Consider the following 18,318-nt stretch of genomic DNA (forward strand, 5'->3'; position numbering starts at 1 on the left):
AATTTCACAATCATTGGCAGAGTATATGCTAGCAAAGACTAACAGGCACATGCATCAAAATTAAAATTAGCTAATTCTTAATTGCGAAAAATAAGGAATCGCAATTAAAAAATCGCTATCTGGAATGCATGAAGCTACTCGCGAATAAATAGCAATTCGCTATTAATTGCAAAAACGATAGCGAGGACACAAAAGTGACTCGCAAAACCAGAAAATCTCAAATTGCGATCTCGGTATTTGCGATCTCGCTATTTGCGAAATCGCTAATAGCGAAAATCGCAAAAAGTGTGTCGCATTGGAAGCAGGCTGATGACATCACAAACAGGAAGTCATCCAGTCCATGCTTCATTCAGTGCCCGGAGGAGCTCAGAGGAGGAGGCAGAGTACTGAAGCTGACCTGGAACACTTCCTAATCTGTATCCAGCTACTTTGTCAGAGACAGGATGGACAAAACAACATCAGGAGAGAGCGCGACGCCCAGGAAGAGGAAGATGAAGTTCTCTGAGAGGGAACTGGAATATCTAATTGAGGAGGTCAGCATAAGCCATGATAAATTATTTGGCAAATTGTCTCTGAAAGTGCCAGAGGCAGAAAAGAGGAAGATATGGCTGCGCATAAAGGCAAAAGTGAATGCTGTGGGAGTCACACACCACAGCACTGATGACTTAAGGAAAAGGTGGTATGACCTGAGGATACGTGCCAAAGAGCGCATAGCCGAAAGGCTGAAGGAAGCGGGTGCCACAAGAGGGGGACCATCGACTGCACCCACCAACACAGCCCTGGAGGACCTTGTTGAGGCGACAATCCAGCCTGAGGCAGTCGTTGGAGTCACACAGCTGGACACATCCAGCGCAGCAAGCACCACAGAAGGTAAGATGCATGCAAGCGTTAATCCTTTGCGTTATGTATAATCGTGCACATACCCCCAGGCAAATCACAGTGTACAGATCAAACTCCAGGCCACGTTTTCCCTCATGCATCATGGGAGTTGTAGTCATGTCAGCCAAGTGGGCATTCAAAAGCAACAATGGCAAGCAAAACACACTAACACTGCATGGCAGCCAGTTTTTCTAGTCAGTGTTTTAATCTGAGCAAAGTATGACAAATGAAAAACAATTGTAGGATTAACCAAAATTAACATAGCACTGTTTCACATCACAGATGCAGCTGAGGCAGACTCCGAGGATAGTGACCGCCTCCACATCTCAGAGACACCTGCTGAGACTGATGTAGAGATTTCAGTGGCCCCAGCATGCACACCAGCCCCACCACCAAAATGCAGGGCACATGTACCCTCACTGCAGCCAATGGAAGCTGAGCTGACTCCAGCACCCACTACAGGCTCTAGCCAGCCATGTGTTACAACACCAACTCCACCACAAGCACAGGTCCAACCAGGACAACGGCGCAGGTCCAGGGCCCGTATTGCTGCACGTGATGAGCAGGCAACGAATGTGTATGGTGGTGTAGAGTCACAGATGTTACGCGTGCAGCGCCTTTAGGGGAGACACATGGGCACAATTAATCAACAGATCTCCAAGCTGGCAAAGAACATCAGCACAATGGCAGACAGTGTGCATGAGCTGACAACAGTGGTTGCTGGTGGTAATCGGTAGACAAACATGAGCCTACAGGAGCTCACCCGGGCAGTGCTTGCAGGACAAAGCACTAAGCGGAGAAGGCATCGCCAGAGCTTGATCCGCATGCCAGCGAATACAAGGGCCATCAACAAGCTCAGCAACACCACTGCGCTATTGGCACGGCGCTTCGTGGCAGTCCAAATCGATCTTGGACATTTCTGTGGGGATGTTGCCAGGGCCTTAGGACAAGTGACCACTGCTGTGGAACACATCCAGTTCAGGACTGTGAGTGCCATCAACTTGGAAGGGGAGGAGGGGAGTGAGGAGGCATCGAGCCTCTGTAGCCTGTCGGTGCCAGTGACCACTGCTAGGAGGCGCAGTTCGCGCAGCACCACATCCACAGTCACACATCAGGGTGATGTTGCAGAGGCAGGCAAAAGGAGGCTGGGGGTACGTGGCAGGAGGCGCTAGCCATGCATATCCTCCTATTTTTGGCCATGGTGGTGTAACCATGGTCAATTACAACGTAGTGATTGCCATCCAGTGCTTTGAACTTTTTAATTTGACTTCATACCTCAATGCAATCACCGTCCTAATTTGCACTATTCTCTTTGTTGATTAACATGTGCTCATGTTAATAAAACATTAACGTTCACCATTTAGTTGTTATGGCTCATTATTACCTACCTCAGAAATGATGTTGTGTGATGTGTGCACGTCTCCTTTGCCCTTCTGCTGAGTTCGCAACATGTGCTTGTTGGTGTTGTGCGGGTGGTTGGTCGTCCCCATCAGACTCACTGTCGGATAGCTTGATGTGTGTGCCTCTTCTGGTAGCAATGTTGTGCAACATAGCTCATGCAGCCACTATCCTGCAGCAGGCCTCTGGACGTTACTGCAACGCTCCACCAGTTTTGTGAAGAATACAAAAGCAACTTTTCAGTATTCCAAATGTGCGTTCAATCACATTCTGTGTGCTGATGTTTGCCGCATTGTACTTCTGCTCATGTGGTAGGGCTGGGTTGAGGTATGGTGTCAAGATGTAGTCCCGCACCGCATGCGCTGTCACCTACAGGGTGGAAAGCAAAGGGTTACCCACAGTTATGCAATTACATTTGTTTGTTGATGTAGCAAATATGTATATGTGTGTACCAAGTAGATGTCCCTCGCCAAATTCACCCCGGAGCAGACGCCTGTGGATGTCACAGTGCCGGAATATATAGGAGTCGTGGGTGCTTCCTGGAAATTGTGCCACGATGTCAGTTATGATATGCTTAGTATTGCACACAACTTGCACATTAATTGAGTGATAGAATTTCCTGTTCCTGAAGATGTATTTGTTGTCTGCTGGGGGACAGATAGGGACATGCGTACAGTCTATGCATCCGATCACATGAGGGAATTGTGCTACCTGGTAGAAGTCAAGTTTCGTCTTATTCAATTCCTGTGGGGTTGTGGGGAAGGTGATGTGGGTGTGGATCCTTGTCATCATGGTGTCAAGGAAGCGTTTGAAGAAGCGTGAGAGTGAGCTTTGTGATACCCCTTCGGCTACAGCTACTACCCCCTGGAAACTGCCTGACGCTAGTAGGTGCCGGCAACATAGGACCTGTACATGTGCGGAGATAGCATGGGTCCTACAGGTCTGGTGCTGCAATAGGGGTTCAAATTCTGCAATTAGCTGCATGTTCATTGCACGTTCCAGCCTGTACTTATCGTAGATTTCATCCTCATTTTGGCCCAGCAATGTAATGCGCACTCTGAAAATCCTCTCCTGTATCCTTCTTCTGCGCTGGGCTGCTGCATTGATCCTCATTCTCCTTGCCAGCACGTAGAGGGCTGCCATTGTGAAAAGCTTCAGGGGTCTCCTGAGTCATTTTTAAAGGGTTTCAGATTAGTGGCACCTGTGCGAATTTTTTTTTTAACTTTACCACCTGATTGTGATTCCCCTTATTCTGCACTTGCTAATTTGCGATTTTCTTGTAATTCGCTATTTGCGATTTTCTGTGCATTGCATTGTGATTCTTTAATTGCTAATCGCTATTTGCGGGTGCCTTTGTGTGTTTCGCTGTTAAGGATTCGTTCGCAATGTTGCTTCTCGCTAATTTTGCAGCGGGGTTTTTTGCGAATTTCTTGCATTTTCGGTAATTTGGTTGCTGCATTGGGAACTGTTGTTTTGCGGTCGCAAACGGTCTATTTTACCGATTCGCAATTTTTGCGAGTTGATTTTGGCTTGATGCATGTGCCAGTACATATTTAATTTATAGAATCACTAGTAAATGCAGCATGTATTCCAATTTGCACAAGTGCTTAATCTAAAGTAAGTTACCTCTTTGGACCAAATTTACTAAATACAAATGCTGTGCTGCACTACATTGTGTGGGAAAGAGAGAGCAGGAGCACGCCATTTCTACTGAGATATGACTCTCTCCTCCCCTCTACGTAGTGCCAGCGCAGAATTTTCCTGCCGAACACCCCACACACACCTTTGCGTCATAGTGCAAGCGTGTGTGTGTGTGTGTGTATGTCTAACATAGGTTTTGTACTGGAAGAGTACCCTTCCAGTAAAAAATACTGGGGCAGATTTATGAGCCCCTTGCGCCACTTTTGCGTCACTTTTAACATGGGAAAAGTGACGCAAAAGTGGCGCAAGGGGCTCATAAATCTGCCCCACTGTGCCTAAAGAACTTTTAAAACTTTTTCTACTTTTTATGTGTGCTGTACAGTGCAGTTGCAAAGTCGGAAAAGAAAGGATAAACGAAAACATTTCTCCTTTAAATGCTTGCTTTCAAATGGTGTTCATTTTTTATGCAGAACCCTTTACATAATTTTTGGTAGATTGGGATTTGCATCAAAAAGCATGGGCGGTTGCAGGGGAATGCTAAAGTAATGCCCCCTTGACGGTAAGTAACGTAATGCAGCGCTTCGTGCTACTTTACGTTACATTTCGGCAATTTCCAGTGCAAAACAAGTTTTGTGCTGGAAAATAAATAACAAAAAAACATTTTGTGCTGGTTTGCGCCACTTTTGTGACACGAACAGTGCAAAATGTTGGTAAATCTGCCCCTTCCTGTGATATCTAGATTCTTGCTCAGTACAATACACTAGTTGACTCGGAAAGTCCGATTTCACAGACATTCTTTCGCACCCGTGTTTCACTCAGATTCACATGACAGTACTTTCAGAAGCAAATTTCCAGTCTCTTATAACTAGCCAAATCATGATTGTTCAAATTTTATGTTTGTATGAGGCAACTAAGAATACAGAAATTCCAACAATATGGCATCCTTGCTCCATTGTAATGTTCAGGGTCAACGGCAGGATCAAGCTTGTTTCTGAAAGAGCCAACTTGAAAACGTGGATGAGCATCCATGAATCCTAAAAGTAATAGGTATTCAAAGAGTACATGCAGTGTGTTCCAGGGTTAACATTGAGAGGTAATGCTTCACAATAAAGGGAGGTGCAAGGAGAGCGGTTTCCCAAAGAGAAACCTACATATGTGAAAATACGTTTGCGTTACATTCTCACATGCAGAGTATGTCACCTGGGGGAAACTCGTAGAATCATTGATGCAGCCCTTCAAAGCTGGAAATCTGCCCCAAACTTTCTTGCACCCTTAAAGGAGCATATTTCCAACTTTTTACCTACGAGATTTGTAATCTATCCTGCTGTACGAGTTGTGTGGGTGAGAGTAGAATGTGAAGTCTCTAGTGTCTGGGTGCTGGAGCCGCCATGGGTCCTTGAGGTTGAATTTGGAGCATATATTCTTTAGTGTAGTGGGTGCATTTGTGGGGTAATATTGGCATGGTGATTGTCTATCCAATATATGATCCAGAGGCATATTGAAGTCTTCCACCACCACCGTGAGGTCGTTCTGCGGAAGACTATCGAGCTTGTGTGACACCCCTTCCCAGAAGGTGGGGTCGTGAATCTAGCCCAGAATAGGTACTTGATTCTCATATCTTCAGTCAATTTATCAAAGAAAATTGATCATGTCACTTTAATCTTTTGTTGGATAAGTGAATGCCAAGCTGTGGTTAAATCATGCCAAGAGATTTGGCCTCAAGAAAAAATGCCTTCAGATGGTTATGAGCAAAGGCTGATGTAAAAAAACATGCAATGATAATGAAACCAATGTCAATTGCACTGGTGCTTCCAAATAACACATTATAATGGCACTTAAGGCATGCCCAGATGAGGAACAAGTGGGCTCATTAGCAGCCTTATTGAGCAATAATTCAGTGACTGTTGATGGTCATTGTTTAAAAGAATTAAAAAATCTAAGATCCATTAATATCTATAGATATTCATAAGCTCCATCCCACAGCTTCAAGCAATCAGGTCTTCTAATATTGAATAATCCTTTTTTTGGAAAGCAACCCAGACACAAAATCGTGGAGTCTACTCTTGTAAAATTCAATTTGATAGCGGTGTTACAATTAATCCATTAACTCTCAGGACAAATACTTGTAAAGGACTATGATGGGTTCTCCCATCCCATAAAGACAATGATAAAAGACAGCGCAGATTGAAGTAGAAATTAAATGCACCCCTAACAAATATTAAAAATAATGAGACCACTACGCTAGACGGGTGTTCGATGGCTGGACTATTTTCGTTAATGCTATGCCATATTTATCAAGGGCCAGACGCAAAAACAAATACAGTGAATATTGTGTTTGTGATTCTGTTCATCTGAACACCAAATATGGCTTAGATTCTATGACAAATCTGATTTGCAGTCCTAATACCACTTTAGACATGCCTTGGCTGGTAGCTGCCTTGCATATGTACTCAAGGCCAATTAATTACTTACAGCACTAACATTAACACATTCTTGTCTTCGAATGTAGCAGAAATTAAACATTGTGTGAATCAATTTGATGCCCTAGGTTTTTAGTCTGGATTTGAGATGCATTGGCTCCAAGAAACTTGAGGGCATATTTATAAACAAATGTCAGAGTGCGGAGCTGCGCATAATTTTGGCAGCGACACACTCTGACATTTTCAAAATGCAGGGATGCGCCATATTCCAAAGAATAAGGCACACTCCTGTGTTTCCCTAGTGATGGTGCAAAAAAAGCTGCCTAGGGCCAGCGCATGCACCATGCCGCCATGTTGTAAGGGTGGCTGTGCTGCAGGGTTGATTGTTTATGTGCAGGAAGGGACACCTTTCTGCTTATAAACAATCAATAATGGCGATTTGCTCATTCTATGTGTGCTGCCTGAACTGCTGAACGGAATTACACCAAATTTGGCAGAGAGATAGCTCTTGGTCCAGAACGCTTTTTTAAAATGGTGTAATACCGTTCAGTAGTTTTTGAGATATTTAAAGATTTACAGATATCGATATTTGAGAATTGTGTGATCTGATTGGCTGAGCCCTCCCGAGCTGCCAACACTTCAAACCAGGAACTGTTGGCAGCCATCTTGTGACTCGGTACCGAGGGTGAAGGAAAAAGTTGAGTAAAACATTAAAAAGAAGAAAAGGGTGCAGGGTAAAAACACACTGACCCCCTAGTCCTGCTCAGGGGGTCCCACAGGGACCCCCATGCCCAATAAAAGCATTTTTTGTTAATTTTCGGCCGTAGTCGCACCGGGTGCGCGAATCCGGTCGAAGATGAAATAAAAATGAAGCGCGGACTCCCATGCTTTGGTGGGCCAGGTCCGGGGGCAATGCTTATTTATGTAGCGGGGCCAGTGGGGGCCCCCCCAGCCCCAAGGACCGCCACCTCCCCGGCACTTAATTGTTAATGCGCTGGGGGCACTCGAAACCCCCCGCAGCCCCGGGAACCGGCACTTACCCAGTGCTTATATTTAAAATGTGTGGGAGCTCCTGCCCCCCCATGCTGCCCCAGGGACCGCCACCTCCCTGGGGCAATCATTATTAATGTGCGGGGCCTTGTGGGCCCCACCAAGCCCCGGGACCACCAACTCCCTGGGGCTTAAAATAAAAAAATTAAGTGGGGGGGCTCCTGTCCCCCCCACACTGCCGCGGGGACCACCACCTCCCAGGGGCACTCTTTAATTAAATGCAGGGGTCCATTGCGGACCCCCGAGCCCCGGGGACCACCACCTGCCCGGGGATTTAAACAGTAAGGGAGAGGGTCCGCGCGGCCCCCCTCCTGGAGCCCTTGATGGTCCTGGGGACCACCACCCCCCAGGGCTGGCTCCTGCAATGTCCCAGGTTGCCCACCCCCGGGACATTGGCATTTGCAATGACAGGTCGGGAGCTGCGCGGCTCCCGCCCTGTCATTGCAAACTCTGCTTTGGTTTTTGGACGCGAGAGCAATAAACCTGCTCTTGCTTCCAAAAACCAAAGCAGATTGCTTTTGCACAAAGGGAGCTGCATGTCAGCAGCTCCCCTTGTGCAAAAGCAATGCCGGCTCCTGCAGGAGGTGGGGAGACGGTGGGACCCTGGGGGCATTGGGGCTCCCCCCACGATCCCCAACAGTGAGGCCAGGCCCTAGGAGATGGGGTCCCCGGGGCCAAAAGTGGCACGGGAGGGGCGCCACGCGGCCCCCCTCCCGCGTATAATAATATATATATATTTTTTTAAACGGCAGGCTTTCCCCGGGGATGGAGTCCCCGGGGCCAATAGTGGCCTAGAGAAGAGGGGCCTATTCCCAATTAATACAATTAAAAAGGAGGCCATCTCATCGGAGGCCCCGTCCCCTCCCTGCAACACTCTGCAAACGCGCCCCTGGCTCGTTGTAAGTTGGGGAATTAAGTCCCCTTGAATACTGAGGGTCCCTAAGGGCCAACTAGCCCACCAGGTATCCCCAGTAAGCACCAGAGAGCTGGATTGCAGAGTGGTGGTCCGAGGCCAAGCCCCTTTTTACACCACTCTGCAAACGTGCCTTTTGGCGCACTGCTGCTGGAGTGATGAGGTCCTCTTGTGTGCTGAGGACCTCAAGACTCAAGTGAACTTCATCCCCGCGCTGCAATGCGCTAGGAGGCACGTTTGCAGAGTGGTGTAAAAAGGGGTGTTGCCTCAGACCACTCTCAGCAATCCAGCTGTGTGGGGCTTACTGGACGTACCTGGTGGGCTACTTGGCCCCCAGGGACCCTCAGGATTCAATGGGAGTTAGTCCCGCAACCCAGAATGCACCAGGAGGCGCGTCTGCAGAGTGGTGGAGAAAGGGGGTGTGGCCTGGTATGAGAAGTTAGCAATCCTACTGTGTGGGACCTACTGGAGGTAATAGTAATGGTAGTTGGCCCCCAAGGTTGACGTTGGGGGCTAACTTCCCCTCTTGTTACCCCCAGTAAATCCCACACAGTGGGATTGCTCAGAGGTGTTCGGAGGCCACCCTCACCTTTCTACACGACTCTGCAAACACGACTGCTATGTTATAGTTAGAAATTAGCATTTAAAAAACCTTAGAAATTCACAGAAAAAAACATTGGTTGCAGGGACGTTATAGTTAGTTGGATATTTCACTCGTATAAAACCAGAGAAATTTGGCTGTTAGTTAGTAGAGCTAACTATAGCGCCCCCGCAATGCACTGCTGATGATGTCACATACTACATCATGCTCAGTGACAACACTGATGACATCACTGATAACATCTCAAATGACATCACTGATGACATCACTGATGACATCATCCACGTGATCATCTGATGCACATCCTCACACCCTAATAAAACCTTTCATACACCCACTCTAAAATACAGACTACCAATATCGAAACCATAGGCACACCAATTGCAGTTAGTACACACCCACTCAGTGATTCATATGTCTACATACACATCCACCCACTAACCCATATAGTCACTCATCAATACAGCCACTGATATATCCACTCATATACCCATATAGACACTCACACACTGCACTCACCCAAAGAGTTACTCAAAAACCTAGTCAGTCACCCAAAGAATTAATTACACTGCCATTTACTCACCTATCCAGTTATACACACACCACATCACTTATTCATACAGACACATACTGTCTTCAACAATTACTGACATAAGCACACACTTGTCCATGCAACCACTGTCACAATCACTCACTGTTACATATACTCACTTATATACTCCAACACTCCCAAATACTGCTTTTCACATATGTAGTTACTTACACATATACCACTAACACATCCATTCACTCACCAACACAGCTATACGTACACTCACTCTCGAATACACTACCATCCTGTGAATTAAAAAATACCGTATAGACTCATTCAGCTTTTCTTCCTTCCCTCGTCAAATGCACCCCACCCCACCAAAAACCCTGATCGAACCAACCGCCTCCCCTTTTCATACAAACAAAAACGAAAACCAATATGAGACATAGAAGGAAAAAAAGGTGGGTGGAGCAATTGTCACTTGACTTCCCATAAATCCCATTATAGTGTATCTGTCTGTAACTGAGATGCCGTCACACAGACTAGAAGGCGGGGATACACATAGCTCTCGTGGAAATGTTTCATACGTGTATTTTAAGTTAAATAAAGAGAGATAGAAATAACACTACAGAAGCAGTACAGATCAAGTCCCATCTGTCAGTTCATCCATATACTCTTTAGCATTGATCTCTGACATGAACACCTGGGCAGCCACGTCCCATGCAGATCAGAGTGGTGGGGCGGTGGGGCCAGGTGCGGGGATTTTCGACAGTCAATGACGGGGGAAAATTAATTATTAATCTAATTTTCCCTCATCATTGTCCATTGAAATCCCCCCCACCCGGCCCACCGCTTTTACCTGCATGGGCTGCAGCTGCACCTGGGTCTTGTTGATAAAGACAATCTTAAGGCGGGCAGGGTTAATCAAAAATGCTTCTGTTCCAATTGCCTGATACGGCTTGATAAGCTGTCTCAGTCTCCACCACCTCTCCACTGTCACGTGACAAAAGTCTGGCCTTACAAAAAAAGTGACCATGAAAATTACGCTTAGATTCAGGCCGGGCTTTTTCAAACCAACTTGCCGAAGCAAAAAGTTACCAAAATAAACAATAATGACTCTCGGTCTGCTAAGAATTTTGACTTGTGAGAGACTCTGCTTCTTCAGCATCAGGAAAAATCAGTGCACTCTCTGGATTTCCACCTCCCAGTTCCAGGAGGCCATTTCTGGGAATGCCTCTTTTAACATTTTAAGCATAAATGCCCTGACATCATTAACTTCCACCCCTTCTTCTATGAAATGCAATCCCAAGTTATTGTACCTCTGTCTGTTCCCAAAGTCCTCAAGTTTCCATTGTATGTCATTAATTTGAGAGCCCTGAGCATCTGATCAGGCTTTCATTTCCCCCACATCCGACTCTAATGCTGCAGTCTGGTTTTTGACTGCTGTTAACCTCGCTACAATCTCAGCACAAGCTCTGGCGACTTTTCTTATCGCCCGCCTGAAACTTCTTAGTGGCCAACAGGGGCATAACACCACCCCCACAGCCGACAGAGGGACTGTGCAGCCACCGCCGGCAATAATATAATTATTGCTAGCCCCTGAGTGGCCGCTTGGATGTACGCAGTCTCCCGTTCCTGGCGAATCACAACATCTCTGTTAAAGGTAATCCCCACCTGGGGCGCGAGGCTTGATATGGTCGGAGTCGGACTTGTTTCCAGAGGGGGTGGGGCACATCAATCTTCATGTTTTTCAATTGCTCAAAGTGACCTATTGAATAGATGAGTTCTATACAATAAAAACACATAGATTATTTATCATCGGAGACAGAAATCTGAAAAGGGCCTTTAAAAATATTTTTACCTTATATAAAGGTAAATTTATCTTTTCAGTGAGTTAAGGGGGAGTTCAACTTGTAAATACACCAAATAAAACCAGGAGTCAGGTTGGTTTGTTAATTTTAAACGTTAATTTTAAACGGATTATTGGAAGAAGCAAAACACGTTTTTAGGATATTTATTTAATATGATGCTAAAGCTCTATTAAATGCAGGATATGGCTTTCAATTGCCTGCAGCCAATTGGCACGCTTTTGCACCTATCGCCTTCCAAGCGCTTTAACGATGGCAGGAGGAGACCAGCAATCTGACTGGTTTTTTTTCTTTGCGTGTTGCACCGTCCCTAGATCCGTCCTCTTTGTCACACACTACAGAGGGGCGCCTTTGCTTTCCCCTTCAGCTAATGGCAGGTCGGATAAAATTACCACTCCTGATACATTATTCATTGGTGGGGCTCGGGCCCCAGGGGACAGCATAACCTGGTGCGTGTGTTTAGTGAGAGATGACTGACTCCACATCAGCCCCTCCAGCCTTTCGGAATTAGTTGTGTTTCTGGGAAATTAACCTATGTCGCGACAGACCAGCCCCATTCTTGACATATTTCTGTCAGAAACCTTGTTTTGTGCGTCAGTTGCTGTTTGGATTTTATTCTCGTGAGATGTCGAAGATTCAAATAGCCTTCCATTGTATTACGTCTCCTCCTCCTACGAACCATTTGTGTCTGAGAATGTGAGGGAACAATAAAAAATTTTGTGAAAATGACAGAGAAGGGGGGCTTGGGGGGGGCTGCCGACCGCAGGGAGGGGTTTGCGGGGGGGAGGCTGGCCTCGCGCCGGTCATTTTGTATTTGGGCTACTTATTTTATAGCCCAAAAGGAGCCCAAGTATATAAGCTTTGGGATCCTGCTCCCAGCCACCATTATGCGCTTCAGCCGCTGCCCCTATCCTAAAAGAATGAGTACCAAACTGAGCCCCATCCAGCCCAATCTTCTGCAACCCCTTACGCAAAACCATACGCAGCTGGTAATCTGTAACCCGCGCGCCATTGATATGTTTAAAAACCAAGTCGCTCCCGTCCCCTCCTGACAAAGCTTTCCATTGCCTTGCCAATCGCAGCGGACAAGTAGCACTAGGAGCCCCTGCCTCCAACCACACCCCTTTACCTAAGCCCCTCTGATCGGTTTTCGAACTGGCCAGCCAAATATTCAGACCTTTGTCCGAGAAAAACACATCCTGCAAGCAAATGCCCCGCTTTGACTTAGTGCCTAAGAGCTCTGAAACTCGAAAAGCCCCAAAAAACATAAATGCCATAAAGGTGGCGAACAACGAAGCCTCAAAATCATCCCAGCAAACCGCAGGTAAAATAACCAACAAACGAGCCAAAATCTGCCAAGAAGACTGCCAAGAAAGAGGCAAACGAACCATAGTAGCCCCTCCCCGCTCCCTAGCCCAACCCTCAAGCATCCTCCTACCCACCTCACCAGCAGAAGGGGAATAACCCCAAAGGAGTTTCCCCATGAAAGAAATTCCCGCCAATTTCCCGGCAATCGTGACCTTAGACAAGCCTCTCTCAATGAGGTCCAATATAAACTGAATGACATCTTCAGAACGACGCCAAACCTCCTTCCTCTTGACAGCACCAGATGCCAAAAATTCCTTCCAGGCAAGTGCATATGCAAACACTGAAAAGCTAACATTCTGAGCACAAAGCATGGTGGTTCAGAGAGAGATCCAACATCATATGAGAGAAGAATTTGGATTCCCTGGGGAACTTCAATTTCTTTAGGTGTAGGTGGTGTGTTCTGGAACTAGACATTCTTTACCATCGTTTAGAGAAAAATGGTTTGAACCTTCAGCAAAACAAGTTTGCCAAAATGAAGTGGAATAGTTGGACCAGTGCATTTCTAAAGAGGGTATTTAGCTAAAAGCGGACCATGAGGAAGCCAATAATAATGCATGTATTCCCATGACAAAAGATCAGTTGGGGGCATATGTATCAACATCTCCATTTGCGATTCTCAAATAGCGATTTTTTGAGAATCGCTATTTGACAATTGCAAAACGGGATGTATTTAAAAAATTGCAAAACTTTTGCGATTTCTTAAAATTCCTTAATTGCGATTAGCAAATTGCGAAATCGCAATTAAGGAATACCTACCCATTCATTCCTATGGGCCAGGAGGCCCATAGCAATGAATGGGAAGTCCTTCTCAATTTGCGATTCGCTATTTGCTAATCGCAAATTGAGAATAATTTCAAAGGTGCAAGGGTGTCATGATGACATCCGGATGCACCCCTGAAATCAGCATCTGTGCACATATGGCGCACATGCATGCCCTAAGGGCATGTATGTGCACCACATGGCACTTTGAAATATGCAAAAAAGTGCATATTTCAAAGAAATCGCAATTTACCACCAACTTGAAGTTGGTGGTAATTTGCGATTTCTTAAGGAGAAATCGCACAACTTGGGTGCGTGTTACATTGCATTTAAGATATCGCAATTTGCAATTTCTTAAATGCTTACGCAAACTTAAGAAATCGCAAATTTAGCGATTCCTTAAGATTGCGAGGCTGAAACGCCTCATACATCTCCTTTTGCGATTTTGTATTCGCAAACGCTGTTTTTTTGCGATTCGCAGCGTTTGCGAATACAAAATCGGTTGATACATATGCCCCTTGGTTTCTTGGCTTAACTGAGTTGTATGCAAAGTTTTAAAATATGACACTAGCAAGATAAAAACCTGCTAAAAAGTTTGATAAAAATAAGAACCTTGTGGTGATGGGCTGGAGTCGACATTTCAGGAAAGTTAAGAATGAAATTAGCTGCAGATGGTGATTGGATCAGTGTTGTGCTATATCAAAGACAGAGAAAAAGAGAATGGGTAGTATTGCATGATGCAAGAACTTTGAGGCCAATAAAAAGAATTGACTCCATCACCGAAACGAGCTACTGGTATGCACATCATTGGTGAAGCACTATCACACATATCAGTGGAGAACTAATGCCATACAAATCACTATGTTATGTTATAGCCTGATGGATGGAGGAAGAACATTAACAGCAGGGCTACAGAGGCAGCATGACACAGAAGCAAGATGGCGCCTGTGTGAGCGTTCGTGCCCAGTCGCCCCCGAATCAAGGAAGACCGTCACCCATGCACTCATAACCAGCAGACTGGACTACGGAAACACCCTCTATGCCGGGATTGAAAAGTCTCTGCTCTGCAAACTCCAGACCATAAAGAACACCGCAGCCGGACTCGTCCTCGGCATCCCTCGACATGAACACATCACCCCACACCTGCGAAACCTCTACTGGCTCCCCGTCGAGAAAAGAGTAACTTTCAATACTCATTCATGCCTACAAATGCCTCCACAACACCGAACCCGATATCTCAATGACAGAATCTCCTTCCATGGACCCAAAAGGAACCTCTGATCCACTAACCTCGCCCTTGCCGAACCCCCACACATCCGAAGAGCAAAAACGGGTGGAAGAACCTTCTCCTACATCGCGGCCAAGACCTGGAACAAGCTCCTGATCGACATCAGATGTGCACCCACCCTACACATGTTCAGGAAGACCCTCAAGATCTGGCTCTTCAACTGACTGGAGTTGCCCCCCCGCCCAGCACCTTGAGACCCTCACGGGTGCTGGGCGGGCTCTAAAACCCCTGATTGTTTGATTGATTGAGTTGCTCTTTTCTGGCTCCCGTCCCATGTAGATGAGTGAGATGTATGGAAGAGCAAATGCAGACTTTATGAAATGTGCTGGCATTGCAGCTGGCATCCAGAATTATGCCTGGCAGCAAGGAAAGCAGCATGCCACCTATCTGAGACCCTGGTGGTGATTACAGCTGTAAAATCCTAGTTGGGCCGCTGTGCTGTGAGAGCGCTGCAGTTTGATGATCCCAGAGTGCACCGTAGTTCGACGAGACCCTGGTGACTCACTGCGTAATTGACCCCGGAGAGTGAAATGCCACCTAAGTCGGTACGGTCGACTCGGGATCAACCTATTGAGATGTCAATAGTGGCAACACGTCCCTCTGGCCCGCCCCGCTCTAGCAGGAATGGAGGGGGGGAAAAACCCGGGACCTGAAATTTTAAAAACCCTGAGCAGCAACCTGCAGTACAGTAGAATAGTATCAACATCAGCAAACTGATTCACAGGCCACAACTCCCCATTGCAGTTTTTCTCTTTGACGGCAGTGGGGTTTTCGGCCTATTGGGAATCGGCCCCAGAGCTTTTACCAGAGCAGTTGGGCTCTGACAAAGAGACAGTCATTGGTAGCCCTGCTCAGAATGGAAGCCTTGCCATGGACTCAGAATAAGATCTGATTCCTGCCACCGAGCCGAGTACCATCATCCTGGCAGAAGAGGCTGCCTCTGCTCAGGAGAATACAGCCACATGGTAGGGCAGTGGAATGGTGGTGAAATCCAATCCCTAGGTCAGTGATGGGTCAGGGGTGCAGTGAGAGGGGAGAACTCCCTTTTGCAAAAAGGCACCCAGATGGGGACAGCCCTTAATTTGCCTGGGACACGCGATACCCAGAATAAGGGAACTACTGCTGGGGTGGAGATACCCATGGGTGCCCCAATATCACCGCCCCTGTTCCTGCCTATTGGATCTTTGGGAAATTTGAATAGTTATGCAATGGGCACTGATTTTAAAGCTGCGCATGGGAAATGGGCCTACCCAACTGCAACAAGAGTGCCCATAAAAATTACAAGGCAGTCTTCTTGAACCACCATGCTTTGTGCTCAGAATGTTTGCTTTTCAGTGTTTGCATTCCAATGCCAAATCAAGTGCCAGTGCCTAAAATGTTAATGGAGGAATAACATTTGTCATCAAAGTTGTTTCCCTTTCATGATAATCACCGACTGCTTACTTCCCAATCATTTCTCATTCTTCCCCTTGTATACCAGCTTCTACTAATATAAAAATACGGCCTATTTAGGTGTTGTCCTTTCTCCCACTTTAGGCAAAAAGATTACAATGACCAGATTCTAGCTTACCTTTAAATGTACCCAGATAGGAACCATATTCAGCCTGTAGCTATGTTAATAGAGAGAGGTTTGCACATCAAGATACCCTTGCATTACTAAGCAGAGTATGTACTACTTGGCATTGTGATTAATGTGAAGAGCTTGTAGAGACTGACCATTATTATGATGTGTGAGTAACACTTTCTTTGACTGACTCATGATTTGATTTACTTAATTTTTGAATGTTAATCAGTCATCTCTCATGCCTAGCTGTGATTCTTCTGTCTCATCTCTAATTCTTGTTGTTGATTTACCTGCTCTCTCTACAGTGTTTTGCCCATCTCCACATTTCACTTGGGCAGTTAGGAGCTTGGGAACTAATTACCTTTGAGTTGCAACACAGATCCCTAGTATCTTGATAACTTCCTATTTGGATTCTGGAGGCACACTTATACCCTTAAATTTGAAGAGTATCTGTAAAGATAATCTGCACATGAAGGACATTTTATTTCCTTGCAGACATAAAGTAATCTCTATGTGCAGTTTTTCAGATCCTTATTTTCAATTTTTATTGGGAGCGCATATTCAACTTTTTTTTCTAGCAAAGGAGTTTCCCTCATTTTTAATTTTCTCAGAAGAGTAGTACTGCTAATATTAAAGTTCTAGGATATTCATCATAATTTCATTTTAGTCATTCACATGGTCTCCAGAAACCTCTTCAAGACTCTTTAATCTATGAGCCACTGGAACCAATTTCTTGCCAATGTTGGCTACTATTTTGACATGTTCTGATGTACACATTGACATCACCTTCTTTACTTTTTGAGGCAGCATCATTAAATCGGCTATGTTTGCTGCTACTTTTGATTTATTTTGATCTCACATCATATTTCATTTCCTTCTCTCCATTGTGGGATGATGTTGTTTATTTTTGCCTTGAGAGCTCTTTAAGGCCTTGATATTTGCATGGAATATTTCCTTTTCTTAGGGAGTAGGCATCCACCAAACTCCAAACAGGACTCTTAGCCATGAGTTGTCTTCTTTTCAGTATGTTATCTCAACTCTAATGTTCAGTGGGTTTAAGACTGTGTGGATGGTGTTTCCACAAAACATCGGAGAAAAAATCTGGTGTGGACAAAATATTGTGTCAAGAATATTGAGGGCAAAATTATTGTGAAGGTAAGTTTCTATGGGTAAGCAAACTTTAACTATACTTAAATCCACATATATGTACCTTGACAATCTATATATCTTCAAGGTATGTAGATGTGGAGTTAAGAATAGTAAATCAATACTTACCAAATTGCATTTACCTTCTTGATTTTTTGATCTTTGATATTTTGATGGAATATTCTGTCCACACGGGGCGCTAGGTGGCGCATGACCAAGATGACCGCACACCTTCGAGGCTCTGACTGCTTGGCGGCATAATCCTCCAATTATCTTCATATTTACTGCTCTAACCCAATATCTGAGTCCTGTTGCCTACTCTTCCAACCATCCACCTGCTTTGGTGAAAAATTTGGAGCCCTCGGACTTTTCCAAGTGCTTCTGTTGCTCACCTCCAATATCTGTGGGGAGTGAGGGGGAACTCGCCTGGAGCCCTGTCCGGCCGCTGCTGTCATGCAAGCCTCGGGGACTCCACGTGGCAGTAGGCCATCCGTTCATATTGCACTGAGATCTTAATCTGCCCGCCGCTCATACACTCACCTGTGGCGACAGATCTTCGAGACTGCTCGGCTGGCTGAAAGCTCTCTCTTGCCATGAAGTGCTGTGTCCCTGAGGCACTGCCACCGCGCGCCTTGCTGCCCGGACCTTCCCCCTGCTGTGGACAGACCACATATGCTGGTGCTGGAAATCAGCCCCAGTGCTGCTGCACTGCTCCCCGGATTGCACTTTCGGCTCCCTCAGTTCCCGCCGGACACCCATCGAGGAGCAGTGCCCTGTGAAATGCGGTAAGGGAACCGCTGTGCATTCAGGTTTGTGTCGCGCTCCAGCCCCCTTGTCGCTGCTGCGGTCTGGACGCTCTCCTGCATTCGTTGATCGCCCCCAGCACGAACA

This window comes from Triturus cristatus, chromosome 10, assembly GCF_964204655.1.
Source record: "Triturus cristatus chromosome 10, aTriCri1.1, whole genome shotgun sequence".
NCBI lineage: Eukaryota > Metazoa > Chordata > Amphibia > Caudata > Salamandridae > Triturus > Triturus cristatus.